We start from the raw sequence: 14,201 nt of genomic DNA on the forward strand, positions 1-14,201 counted from the left end.
TTCCAGCACTGCATGCTCCAGGTGAGGACCACAGGGTAGGCCAGGCAGGCAATTGGAGAGGGAGGGACTCAGAGAGGCACCAGGGGCTGTGACTGCTAGTCACATGTCTTTCTGTGACCCAATGCTGCTGCTGAATTCACACTTGAGAAAGTCTGTGCTTCTCCCACATACAGAAGGAAGCCTCACAGTCTCTGAGCCCTCAGATTGCTATGCATCTGTCTTGTAACACACACACCTGCCATGGGCTTTTAAGGACTTGGGTCGGCTGAGAAGTGGGAAATGCCATCTCTGATTGAAAAATGTCTTTGGAGGAATCAAAGGTGCCACACAGGGCTATCTTCTCTCTGTTATCTGCACAGTGGAGACTCCCAAGCCCTCCATCTCCAGCAGCAACTTAAACCCCAGGGAGGGCACGGAGACTGTGATCTTATCCTGTGATCCTGACACTGAGGATGCAAGCTACCGGTGGTGGATAAAGGGTCAGAGCCTCCCTATCAGTCGCCCATGGCAGCTGTCCGAAAACAACAGGATCCTCACTCTATATGGTGTCACAAAGGATATTGCAGGACCCTATGAATGTGAAATGAAGAACCCAGTGAGTGCCAGCCGCAGTGACCCAGTCACCCTGAATCTCATCTGTGAGTATCTTCTGTTCCTCTGTGAGGCAGGCTGCCATCCCAAATACACATGGCCAGAGACCAGGCCTCCCAGTCCCTCTCAGGTTCAAGTACAGAGACCTTTATCCCTGGACATCAAAGCTGACCATGACTACTAAGGGTAGGCTTACGTTTGATCAACAATTGGAGAGAATAGGCTGCTCCTGTCAAGGGAGGCTCAGGGTCCACAGATAATGATGGGAGAAACAGGTGAATGTCTCAGGCTCCAGATCAGTGAACACAGCAGGGATTTGGCTGGGACTTCAGTGTTGTGACTTAGCTCACAGGGTCACTGTGGCCCTTCCACAGACCAGGATTTTCCCTTCCCTCTCACAGCATCAGCTGTGACTTTATTCTCTTTGCTCCAGATGGCTTGGATGCCCCCACCATTTCTTCTTCATACACCTATTAGCACACAGGGGAAGTCCTCTAGCTCTCCTGCCTCACAGACTCTCACCCACTGGCAGAGCATTCTTGGCTGATTGATGGGAAGTTCCAGCAATCAGCACCAGTGTTCTTTATCCCCCAAATCACTAAAACATATACAGGGGTCTATGTCTGCTTCATCCATAACTCAGCCACTGGTGGAACACATCTCATAATCAAGAGGATCACAGTCCCTGGTAAGTGGATCCCTGGAGCTTTGGCAACGTATTTTCCAGTGAAGTCTATCTGACTATCAGGGAAGAGCCACCTGCCCTCTGCAAAGGGAGAGGGAAAATCAAAAACCCAGGGCAGGGATTACGTTTCTGCTTCAAAACCACCAGCTTTTGCCTGTCACCTTCACTCTTTCTAGTTCATTCTTTAGACTATACAGTAACAGTGAACAATCTGAAAGGAAATTAAGAAAAGCATTTCAATTCACATTAACATCAAAAGGAATAAAATATTTTGGAATAAATTTAACCAAAAAGGTCAAAAGGTTATACCCTGAAAACTCCAAAACATTACGGAAAGTAACTAAAGATGACATCAATATATGGAAAGACATTTCATTCTCACGGATTGGAAGAATCAATATTGTTAGGAAGACAATGCTACCCAAAGTGAGCTGCAGATTCAACGCAACCACTACCAGAATCCCAGTAAGATTTTTTGCAGAATTACAAAAATCTGTCCTAAATCTGACCTGACAGGCTCTTATTAATGACTGCTACAACAGAGACACTGAGAAAAAGATGCAACCATGAAAAGGTGGAAACTTTTGATGACATAGAAAATAGCAATCAACTTTCTCACATCCCAAAGCCTTCAAAAATATACAAGTGCAGCATGGCTAGTACGGAATTGACCAAAAACTAATCATGAAGCTAGAAACGTGGTGAGAGAAAAAAAAAGGGCAAGAATGTATTTGGCCTATCACCTCCCACTTTGGCATACGAATCAGATGCTGAAAAGAAATGCTCACTGGAGCATTTTAGATTTTGAATCTTTCAGATTTGGGATGCTAAACCAGTAAGTGTACAGCAGATCTCTAGAACCTCCCCATCTGCGCACACATGAACAACTTCTGACTCTCCGCACTCCCAGCTCCTGGCAACCAGCAGTCTCTTCTCAGATTCACTCGGGAATCCACTTACATGAGGTCCCTAGAGTAGTCAAACCCATGGAATCGGAGCGTAGAGTGTACAATGAAAGAAAATATTTGCAAAAATTCTCCCCGAATGTGTCTCATATCCATCAAACACACATGGTCCATGAGGACCAGATTTCCAGCAGTTCATTCCCACCCTTCCACCAGTCAGTTCTGCATTTGCAAATATCCACATGTATTTCTGGAAAGATCCACATAGTCCTCACCTGCCCTCTGCAGAAGGAGAGGAAACTTAAAAGAACCCAGAACAGGGAACATGGTTCTGCTCCAAAGCCACCAGCTCTTGCCTGTCCCCTTCACTCTTTCTACATCATTCCTTGCACTCTGCTCTATCTTTGGAGGTCACTGGCTCAAGTAAGTCATCATGAAACACCTGCAAAAAACTGCCCCACCTTGTGCCTCCACTGCCTGATGACTGAACTGACCTCCAGGCTTGACTCTGGTCTCCCCTGTCTTATTTCTGCTGAAACATCCAGTCCCAGGCCAGACTGCTCAGTATCTTCAGGGTTTCAGGATAATGGGAAGTCCCATTATTACTCATCTCTGGAATGTCCTTGGAAATGGAAGCTGCAGAAAAATCACATCTAGGGGGGCAAAGTAGGATGGAATTTGGAAGAGGCCCAGCAGTCGCACATTACTGGTAAGGAACCCAAGGTGAACCAGCCAGTCAGTTGATTAGAGAGGGACTGGGAGGGGTACCAGGGGCTGTGACTCCCACTGACGTGTCTGTCCATGACCCAACACTGCTGCTCAATTCACACTTGAGAAAGTCTGTGCTTCCCTAAGACAGAGCAGGCAGCCTCACAGTCTTTGAGCCCTTAGATCATCATGCATCTGTCTTGTGACACACGCAACAGCTATTGACTTTCAAGGACGCGGGTGGGCTGAGAGGTGGGAGATGCCAACTCTGATTGAAGGATGCCTGTGGAGGAATCATAGGTGCCACACAGGACAAACTTCTCTCTGTTATCCATGCAGCGGAGCTGCCCAAGCCTTACATAACCAGCAACAACTTCAACCCCATGGAGAATAAGAATGTTGTAGCCTTAGCTTTGAACCTAAGACTCAGGGCTACTCCTACTTGTGGACGGTAAATGGTCAGAGCCTCCTGGTCAGTCCCAGGCTAAAGCAATCCGGTAAAAACAGGATCCTCAGTCTACACTATGTCACGAGAAATGACACAGGACCCTATGAATGTGAAATATGGGACCAAGTTGGTAGCATCTGCAGTGACTCAATCACCCTGAATGTCCTTTGTATCTTTGGTTCCTCTGTGGACCAGGCCACCAGATAAAATCCAAACGACCAGAGGCCAGGCATCTCAGTCTCTCTCAGGTCCAAGTACAGACACTTTTATTTCTGGACACCTGAGCTGGCCATGACTCCCTGCCCTGGGGAAACCTGGGTAGGCACAGCCTTAACCAAGAATAGAAGGGGAGGGGCTGCTTTTGTCATGGGAGACTTGGGGTCTACAGCCTGTGATGGGAGGAACAGGTGAATACCTCTGGCCTTGTCTCAGTGAACACAGAAGGGGTTTGGCTGGGCCTTGAGGGTGTGTCTTGACTCAGAGGGACACTGTATCCCTTTAAGAGACCAGGAGCATCCTTTCCCTTGGATGATATCACCTGTGGCTTTATTGTCTTTACTCCAGATGGTCCACAAGTCCCCAGGATTTTATCTTCATTGGCCTACTACCGTTCAGGAAACACCCTCCATTTGTCCTGCTTCGCGGACTCTAACCCACCGGCAGAGTATTCTTGGACGATTAACGGGAAGTTTCTGCAATCAGGACAAAAGCTCTCTATCCCCCGAATTACTACAAAGCATAGCGGGCTCTATGTTTGCTCTGCTCGTAACTCAGCCACTGACAGTGAACGTTCCACATCCAAGAGGATCAACGTTTTGGGTAAGTGGATCCCTGCATCATTGTCAATAGGGTTTTAGGTGGAGTCTATCTGGCTGTCAGAGAAGAGTCAGGAAAACATTTTTATTCCCAGCCTGTGTCCCATGGGCAGAAGCAAATCCTAAATTCTTCTCCTGAACCCTCCCAATTTGTCTGTACAGACCCTCTTCTCCTTGTTTTTCTGTTTTCTCATGGCTGACCTTGCGTCCAGCCTGGGAAAGGTAGGGAGGGGACTTTGTCAGCCCTGAGCCACATGTGGTGGAAGAAGCTTCACAGAGGGACAAGAAGGAGAGTCCTCAAGGTCAAGTTGCTTCTTGCTGTCACCAACACATCCCTGTTCACCACCACGTCTTTGTTTCCTTTTACCTACTCCATGAGCTACAAAGAACATCTGAGGTTTTGAAGCAAGCTCACATTTTTCCCCCAAATGAGAGGAGGAAGCCCCTTGGATGAGGGAGGAGCAGCTCAGACCGCTCCCTTCTCTACTCCGGGCTTCACTGGTGACTGGCCCTGCCTGACTCCACCTGGGGTGAGACCAGCATGTGTGGAGAAAGAGCCCTGGTGGCCTGCCCTGAATGCAGCTAAATCGAGCTGCCAGGTGAAGTGAAGCCTGGGCTGCAGGGAAATAAGAAGAAAGGGAGCCTTGGGGCAGACTCTTGAGCTGTGTCCTGGCTCTGAAGTCACCGGCTGTATGAGGCGGTGGGCACTGCATGTGGGACACAGACAGAGGACAGTGAGTGATGCACACTTGAATAAATAGGGAGATTCACCTCTGGGGCTCTGCATGGCAGGAAAGGGGCAACGAAAAAAGTGTGTATTTATAGAGTGTAAGACTACCAGGACACTTTATATATATCTAATATAAGATTTATCATTAACTGGCCGGGCGCGGTGGCTCAAGCCTGTAATCCCAGCACTTTGGGAGGCCGAGGCGGGCGGATCACGAGGTCAGGAGATCGAGACCATCCTGGCTAACACGGTGAAACCCCGTCTCTACTAAAAAAATACAAAAAACTAGCCGGGCGAGGTGGCGGGCGCCTGTAGGCCCAGCTACTCGGGAGGCTGAGGCAGGAGAATGGCGTAAACCCGGGAGGCGGAGTTTGCAGTGAGCTGAGATCTGGCCACTGCACTCCAGCCTGGGTGACAGAGCGAGACTCCTTCTCAAAAAAAAAATAAATAAATAANCTCTGGGGCTCTGCATGGCAGGAAAGGGGCAATGCCAGAAAGTGTGTATTTATAGAGTGTAAGACTACCAGGACACTTATATATATTATAAGACTTATCATTAACTACTTCTAAGTGTGCAATTTAGTGTTGTGTAACCATCACACTATCCATTTCCAGAACTTTTTCCTTTTGCCATATTAAACGTCTGTACCCAATCAACAGTAACTCTCACTTCTTCTCCCCCATCCCTTGGCACATACCATTCTACTTTCGGTCTCTATGTAACTGGCTATTCTATCTTTTATAAATGGAATTATAGAATAATTATCCTTTTGTGTCTGGCTTATTTCAGTTAGCATAATGTCTTCAAGGTTCATCTACTTTGCACGATATATTGGAATTTTATTCCTTGTTAAGTTTGAATAACTTTTCGATGTATAGATATACCTCATTTGCCCACACCCTTATCTTTCAATGGACTTTTCTGTTGTTTCCATTTTTTTGCTATTGTGAGTAATGCTTCTCTGAACATCAATGTGCAAATATTTGTTCAAATTTTCTTCCATTCTATAGGCAGTATGTCCAGAAGTGGAATTGTTGGTTCGAATGGTAATTTATTGTTTAATTTTTTGAGAAACAGCCACACCACTTTTACAGTGGCTATAACATTTCCCATTCCCATCAGTAATGCACTAGAGCTCCAATTTTTCCATCTATTTGAAAACACTTGTTGTTTTGTGTTGCTGTCGTTGTTTATCAAAGCCATCCTAAAGTGTGTGAGGTGGAGTCACATTGTGGTTTTGATTTGCATATCTCTATGTATTCATGATGCTGAGGAACTCTGCATGGGCTTCTTGGATATTTGCATATCTTCCTTGGAGAAAACTATATTTTCATCCTTGGTTCATTTTTTAATTATGTTTTTGGATGTTTGCTGTTGTTGACTTGTAGTTTTTCATGTATTCTGGAAATTAATTTCTTATCGCACTTATAATTTGCAAATATTTTCTTGTTTCATGGGTTGCCTTTTTACTTTCTTGATAATGTTCTTCAATATATAAAAGGTTTTGATATTTATGAAGTCCAATGTATCCATTTTATTTGTTGCCTATGCTTTCGTTGTTACAACCAAGAAATCATTTTGAAATCCAATATCATGAAGTTTTTCTCCTATGTTTTGTTCTAACAGTTGTATAGATTTTGCTCTTACATTTAGATCTTTGATCTATTGTGGGTTAATTTTTGTATATGGTGTTAGGTAAAGGTTCCTCTCATTCTTGCCCTTGGATATCCAGCTTTCCCAGTATCATTTGATGAGAACGCTGTCCTTTCCCCATTGAACGATCTTGGCACACTCGATGAAAATCATTTGGCCATATATGCAAGTATTTCTTTCTGGGCTCTCTGTTCTATCTCATTAATTTCTATGTCCTCCTTTATGCCAGGACCACACTGTATTGGTTACTGGGGCTTTGTAGTAAATGCTGACATCAGGAAATGCGAGTCCTCCAGCCTCATTCTTCCTCTTCAAAGTTGTTTGTCTCTTTAGAGTCATAAGATTCAATATATATTTTAGGATGGATTTTTCTTTTACTGCAAAAATGTCAGTGAGATTCTGATAGGAATTATATTGAATCTGCAGCTCACTTTGGGTGACATTGTTCTCCTGACAATAGTGAGTCTTCTAATTCATGAAAACAAAATGTTTTTCATTTTATTGATGTCAACATTAAGCAATATTTTATGGATTTCAGGTATAATCATTATACCTCTTTGGTTAAACTTATTCCTAAATATTTTATTCTTTTTGACATTAATACAAATTAAATTTTTTTTCTTCATTTCCCTTCAGATTGTTCATGGTTAGTGGGTTGAAATACAACTGATGTTTGAATGTTGATTTTGTATTGTGCAACATTACTGAATTCATTTATTAATTCTAATAGGTTTGTTTCATCTTTAGCATTTTCTACATGTAAGTTCAAGTTATCTGTGAACAGAAATAATTTTACTCCTTTCTTCCAATTTGAACGTCCTTTTAAAATTCTTGGCTAATTTTCTGACTAGACCTTTCAATACTACATTGAATAGAATTGTCAAAAGCAGCATACTTGTCTTGTTCCTGCTCATACAGGGAAAGCTTTCAGTCTTTCTCCATAGAGTATGATATTAGCATTGGATTTTTCACATATTGCCTTTATGTTGAAGTGGTTTCCTTCCATTCTTAGATTTTTTTTATTATGAAAAAATACTGAATTTTATCAAATACTTTTATTGATTCAATCTTATTACTGATTATAGTTCTATTCATATTTTGTGTTTTCTAAGAATTTGTCTATTTCATCTAGGTTATCCAATTTATTGGCATACAATTTTTTACAGTACTTTCATAATCATCATTTTATTCGAATTGGTAGTAATCACTTCACTTCATTTTCTTTTTCTTTCTTTCTTTCTTTTTTTTTTTTTTTTTTTTTTTAAGAGAGACAGGGTCTCTCTTTGTAGGCCAGCCCTGGCTGAAATACAGTGGCGTGATTATGGCTTACTGCAGCCATAATCTCAACCTCCTGAGCTCAAGCAATTCTTCTTCAGCGTCCCAAGATACTAGGACTACAGATGCATGCCACCATGCCCAGCTAATTGGTTTTAAATTTTTTTGGAGAGGGAGGGTCTCCCAAGGTTACCTATGCTGATCCAAACACCTGGCCTCAAGAAATCCTCCCATTGTGACCTTCCAAAGTGCTAAGATTAAAAGATGACCCACCATGCTTGGACTCCATTNTGGTTTTAACCTTTCTGCCTAAAGAACACTTTATCTGTATGAACTATAGGCATGAAGCTGTACAGGAGATCTCTAGAACCTCCTCAGCCTGCCTAACTGAATCTGCACAGCCACGGAACAATGCTCTATTCCCCCAACCCCAGCTCCTGGAAACTACTATTCTACTCTCTGATTCACTTTGGAATCCCCTGAGATGAGGTACATAGAGTAGTCAAACTCATAAAATCAGAGAGTAGAATGTCTAGTGAGAGAAAATATCTGCAAGACTTCTTCCCAAATATTGTTCTAATAGCCACCAAACACATATGGACCGTAAGGGCCAGACTTTCGTCATCAGTTCATGTTCTCCCTTTCCACCAGTCAGTTCTGCATTTGCAAACATACACATGTATTTCTAGAAAGATCCACATTTTCCTCACCTTTCCTCTACAGAGGGAAGGGAACATCATGGACACAGAACAGGGAACATGGTCTTGGTCCAAAGCTATCAGCTCTTGCCTGTCTCCTCCACCCTTTGTAGGTCATTCCTTGGAATCTGCTCTATCTTTGGAGGTCACTGGCTCAAGTCAGTCACTACCAGACAGCTAGGAAAACTGCCCCACCTTGTGGCTCCACTACCTGATGACTGAACTGACCTCCAGGCTTGACTCTGGTCTCCTCTGTGTCATTTCTGCTGAAGTACCCAGTCCCAGGCCAGGCTTCCCAGTACCCAGAGGGTTTAAGGACAATGGGAAGTTCCATCATCTATCTCTAGGATATCCTTGAAAGGGAAGCTGCAGATAAAACATACCTTGGGGGGCAAAGTAAGACTGAAACTAAGAAGATCCCAGCACTGCATGCTCCAGGTGAGGACCACAGGGTGGGCCAGGCAGGGAGTTGGAGAGGGAGGGACTCAGAGGGGCACCAGAGACTGTGACTGCTGGTCCCATGCCTTTCCATGACCCAATACTGCTGCTCAATTCACACTTGAGAAAGTCTGTACTTCTCCCATATAAAGCAGGCAACCTCACAATCTCTATGCCCTAAGATTGCCATGCATCTGTCTTGTAACACACACACCTGACATGGGCTTTTAAGGACTTGGGTTATCTGAGAGGTGGGAAATGCCATCTCTAATTGAAAAATGTCTTTGGAGAAATCAAAGGTGCCACATAGGGCAATCTTCTCTCTGTTTTCTCCACAGTGGAGACTCCCAAGCCCTCCATCTCCAGCAGCAACTTAAATCCCAGGGAGGCTATGGAGACTGTGATCTTATCCTGTGATCCTGACAATCAGAACGCAAGCTACCTGTGGTGGATAAATGGTCAGAGCCTCCCTATCAGTCCCAGGTTGCAGCTGTCCGAAAACAACAGTATCCTCTTCTATTTGGTGTCACAAAGTATACTGCAGGACCCTATGAATGTGAAGTGAAGAGCCCAGTGAGTTCTAGCCACAGTGACCCAGTCACCCTGAATCTCATCTGTGAGTATCTTCTGTTCCTCTGTGAGCCAGGCTGCCATCCCAAATACACATGGCCAGAGGCCAGGCCTCTCGGTCCCTCTCAGGTCCAAGTACAGAGACCTTTACCCCTGGACATCAAAGCTGGCCATGACTACTAAGAGTAGGCTTAGACTTGATCCACAATGGGAGAGAAGAGGCTGCTCCTGTCATGGGAGACTTAGGGTCCACAGTTTATGATGGGAGAAACAGGTGAATGTCTCAGGCTCCAGATCAGTGAACACAGCAGGGATTGGGCTGGGATTTCAGTGTTGTGACTTAGCTCGCAGGGTCACTGTGGCCCTTCCATAGACCAGGATTTTCCCTTTCCTCTGACAATATCACCTGTGACTTTATTCTCTTTGCTCCAGTTGGCCTGAGTGTCCCCATCATTGCTTCTTCATACACCTATTACCATCCAGGGGAATTCTCCAAGCTCTCCTGCCTCACAGACTCTCACCCACTGGCAGAGCATTCTTGGCTGATTGATGGGAAGTTCCAGAAATCAGCACAAGTGTTCCTTATCCCTCAAATCACTAAAACATATAGAATGGTCTATGTCTGTTTCATGCATAACTCAGCTACTGGTGGAACAAATCTCATAATCAAGAAGATCATAGTGCATGGTAATTGGATCCCTGGAGCACTGGCAATATGTTTTCCAGGGAAGTCTATCTGACCATCAGGGAAGAGCCACCTGCCCTCTGCAAAGGGAGAGGGAAAATCAAAAACCCAGGACAGGGCATATGTTTCTGCTTCAAAACCACCAGCTTTTGCCTGTCCCCTTCACTCTTTTGACATCATTCTTTACACTATACAGTAACAATGAACAATCTGAAAGGAAATTAAGAAAAGAATTTCAATTCACATTAACATCAAAAGGAATAAAATATTTTGGAATAAGTTTAACCAAAAACGTCTAAGTGTTATACCATGAAAACTGCAAAGTGTTACTGAAAGACATTAAAGACAACATCAATATTTGGAAAAACATTTCATTTTCATGGATTGGAAGAATCAATATTGTTAGGAAGACAATACTACCCAAAGTGAGCTGCAGATTCAACGCAACCCCTACCAGAATCCCAGTAACATTTTTTGCAGAATTACAAAAACCTGTCCTAAATCTGACCTGACAGGCTCTTATTAATGTCTGACACAACAGAGACACTGAGGAAAAAATGCAACCATGGAAACGTGGAAAGTTTTGATAACATAGAAAATAGCAATCATTATATCTCACATCCCAAAGCCTTCAAAACTATACAAGTGCAGCATGAGCAGTACGTAATCGACTAAAAACCAATCACAAAGCTAGAAACGTGGTGAGAGAAAAAAAAAAAAAAAGACATGAATTTATTTGGCTTATCACCTCCCACTTTGGAGTACTTAACTGATGCTGAAAAGAAATGCTCACCAGAGCATTTTAGATTTTGAATTTTTTAGATTTGGGATGCTGAACCAGTAAGTATGTGACAAATGTTTCAGAATCAAAAAAGGTCAGAAATCCAAAACACTTTTTGTCCTAAGTCTTATGCATAAGAAACACTCAATCTGTGAACTGTAGGCATTAAGCTGTACAGCAGATCTCTAGAACATCCCCATCTTGCATGACTGAAACTGCACACCCATGAACAACTTCTGATTCTCCCCACTCCCAGCTCCTGGCAACAAGCAGTCTCTTCTCAGATTCACTCTAGAATCCATTTACATGAGGTCCCTAGAGTAGTCAAACCCATGGAATCAGAGACTAGAGTGTCCAATGAAAGAAAATATTTGCAAAACTTCTCCCCAAATTTGTCTCATATCCATCAAATACACATGGTCCATGAGGATCAGATTTCCAGCAGTTCATTCCCACTCTTTCCACCAGTGAGTTCCGCATTTGAAAATCTCCAGATGTATTTGTGAAAAAATCCACATAGTCCTCACCTGCTCTCTGCAGAAGGAGAGGAAACTTAAAGAACCCAGAACAGGGAACATGGCTCTGCTCCAAAGCCACCAGCTCTTGCCTGTCCCCTTCACTCTTTCTAGATCATTCCTTGCACTCTCCTCTGTCTTTGGAGGTCACTGGCTCAAGTAAGTCATCATGAAACACCTGCAGAAAACTGCCCCACCTTGTGCCTCCACTGCCTGATGACTGAACTGACCTCCAGTCTTGACTCTGGTCTACCCTGTCTTCTTTCTGCTGAAACATCCAGTCCCAGGCCAGTCTGCTCAGTATCTTCAGGGTTTCAAGACAATGAAATGTCTTGAATTTCAATGAGTAATAATGGGAAGTCCCATTATTACTCATCTCTAGAATGTCCTTGGAAATGGAAGCTGCAGAGAAATCACATCTAGGGGAGCAAAGTGGGATGGAATTTGGAAGAGGCCCAGCAGTTGCACATTCTAGGTAAGGAACCCAAGGTGAGCCAGCCAGTCAGTTGATTAGAGAGGGACTGGGAGGGGTACCAGGGGCTGTGACTCCCACTGACGTGTCTGTCCATGACCCAACACTGCTGCTCAATTCACACTTGAGAAAGTCTGTGCTTCCCTAAGACAGAGCAGGCAGCCTCACAGTCTTTGAGCCCTTAGATCATCATGCATCTGTCTTGTGACACACGCAACAGCTATTGACTTTCAAGGACGCGGGTGGGCTGAGAGGTGGGAGATGCCAACTCTGATTGAAGGATGCCTGTGGAGGAATCATAGGTGCCACACAGGACAAACTTCTCTCTGTTATCCATGCAGCGGAGCTGCCCAAGCCTTACATAACCAGCAACAACTTCAACCCCATGGAGAATAAGAATGTTGTAGCCTTAGCTTTGAACCTAAGACTCAGGGCTACTCCTACTTGTGGACGGTAAATGGTCAGAGCCTCCTGGTCAGTCCCAGGCTAAAGCAATCCGGTAAAACAGGATCCTCAGTCTACACTATGTCACGAGAAATGACACAGGACCCTATGAATGTGAAATATGGGACCAAGTTGGTAGCATCTGCAGTGACTCAATCACCCTGAATGTCCTTTGTATCTTTGGTTCCTCTGTGGACCAGGCCACCAGATAAAATCCAAACGACCAGAGGCCAGGCATCTCAGTCTCTCTCAGGTCCAAGTACAGACACTTTTATTTCTGGACACCTGAGCTGGCCATGACTCCCTGCCCTGGGGAAACCTGGGTAGGCACAGCCTTAACCAAGAATAGAAGGGGAGGGGCTGCTTTTGTCATGGGAGACTTGGGGTCTACAGCCTGTGATGGGAGGAACAGGTGAATACCTCTGGCCTTGTCTCAGTGAACACAGAAGGGGTTTGGCTGGGCCTTGAGGGTGTGTCTTGACTCAGAGGGACACTGTATCCCTTTAAGAGACCAGGAGCATCCTTTCCCTTGGATGATATCACCTGTGGCTTTATTGTCTTTACTCCAGATGGTCCACAAGTCCCCAGGATTTTATCTTCATTGGCCTACTACCGTTCAGGAAACACCCTCCAGTTGTCCTGCTTCGCGGACTCTAACCCACCGGCAGAGTATTCTTGGACGATTAACGGGAAGTTTCTGCAATCAGGACAAAAGCTCTCTATCCCCGAATTACTACAAAGCATAGCGGGCTCTATGTTTGCTCTGCTCGTAACTCAGCCACTGACAGTGAACGTTCCACATCCAAGAGGATCAACGTTTTGGGTAAGTGGATCCCTGCATCATTGTCAATAGGGTTTTAGGTGGAGTCTATCTGGCTGTCAGAGAAGAGTCAGGAAAACATTTTATTCCCAGCCTGTGTCCCATGGGCAGAAGCAAATCCTAAATTCTTCTCCTGAACCCTCCCAATTTGTCTGTACAGACCCTCTTCTCCTTGTTTTCTGTTTTCTCATGGCTGACCTTGCGTCCAGCCTGGGAAAGGTAGGGAGGGGACTTTGTCAGCCCTGAGCCACATGTGGTGGAAGAAGCTTCACAGAGGGACAAGAAGGAGAGTCCTCAAGGTCAAGTTGCTTCTTGCTGTCACCAACACATCCCTGTTCACCACCACGTCTTTGTTTCCTTTTACCTACTCCATGAGCTACAAAGAACATCTGAGGTTTTGAAGCAAGCTCACATTTTCCCCAAATGAGAGGAGGAAGCCCCTTGGATGAGGGAGGAGCAGCTCAGACCGCTCCCTTCTCTACTCCGGGCTTCACTGGTGACTGGCCCTGCCTGACTCCACCTGGGGTGAGACCAGCATGTGTGGAGAAAGAGCCCTGGTGGCCTGCCCTGAATGCAGCTAAATCGAGCTGCCAGGTGAAGTGAAGCCTGGGCTGCAGGGAAATAAGAAGAAAGGGAGCCTTGGGGCAGACTCTTGAGCTGTGTCCTGGCTCTGAAGTCACCGGCTGTATGAGGCGGTGGGCACTGCATGTGGGACACAGACAGAGGACAGTGAGTGATGCACACTTGAATAAATAGGGAGATTCACCTCTGGGGCTCTGCATGGCAGGAAAGGGGCAACGAAAAAAGTGTGTATTTATAGAGTGTAAGACTACCAGGACACTTTATATATATATCTAATATAAGATTTATCATTAACTATTTCTAAGTGTGTAATTTAGTGTTGTGTAACCATCACACTATCCATTTCCAGAACTTTTTCCTTTTACCATATTAAACCTCTGTACCC

At 44.6% G+C, this 14,201-nt stretch overlaps 1 pseudogene across 1 annotated transcript in view; it reads left to right on the forward strand.

Annotated features, from left to right (window-relative positions):
- Positions 1–311: 311 nt before the first annotated feature.
- LOC108520149 (pregnancy-specific beta-1-glycoprotein 8-like) overlaps positions 312–14,201 on the forward strand; it is an 18,544-nt pseudogene continuing 4,654 nt past the window's right edge. The window contains exons 1-6 of the transcript XR_001882836.1: positions 312–638; positions 3,229–3,506; positions 3,902–4,156; positions 9,286–9,563; positions 12,312–12,588; positions 12,984–13,237. The product of XR_001882836.1 is annotated as a pregnancy-specific beta-1-glycoprotein 8-like (transcript). The remainder of the gene's footprint in view (positions 639–3,228; positions 3,507–3,901; positions 4,157–9,285; positions 9,564–12,311; positions 12,589–12,983; positions 13,238–14,201) is intronic.

The sequence above is a fragment of the Rhinopithecus bieti genome, unplaced genomic scaffold, assembly GCF_001698545.2.
Source record: "Rhinopithecus bieti isolate Rb0 unplaced genomic scaffold, ASM169854v2 scaffold_51346, whole genome shotgun sequence".
Lineage (NCBI taxonomy): Eukaryota > Metazoa > Chordata > Mammalia > Primates > Cercopithecidae > Rhinopithecus > Rhinopithecus bieti.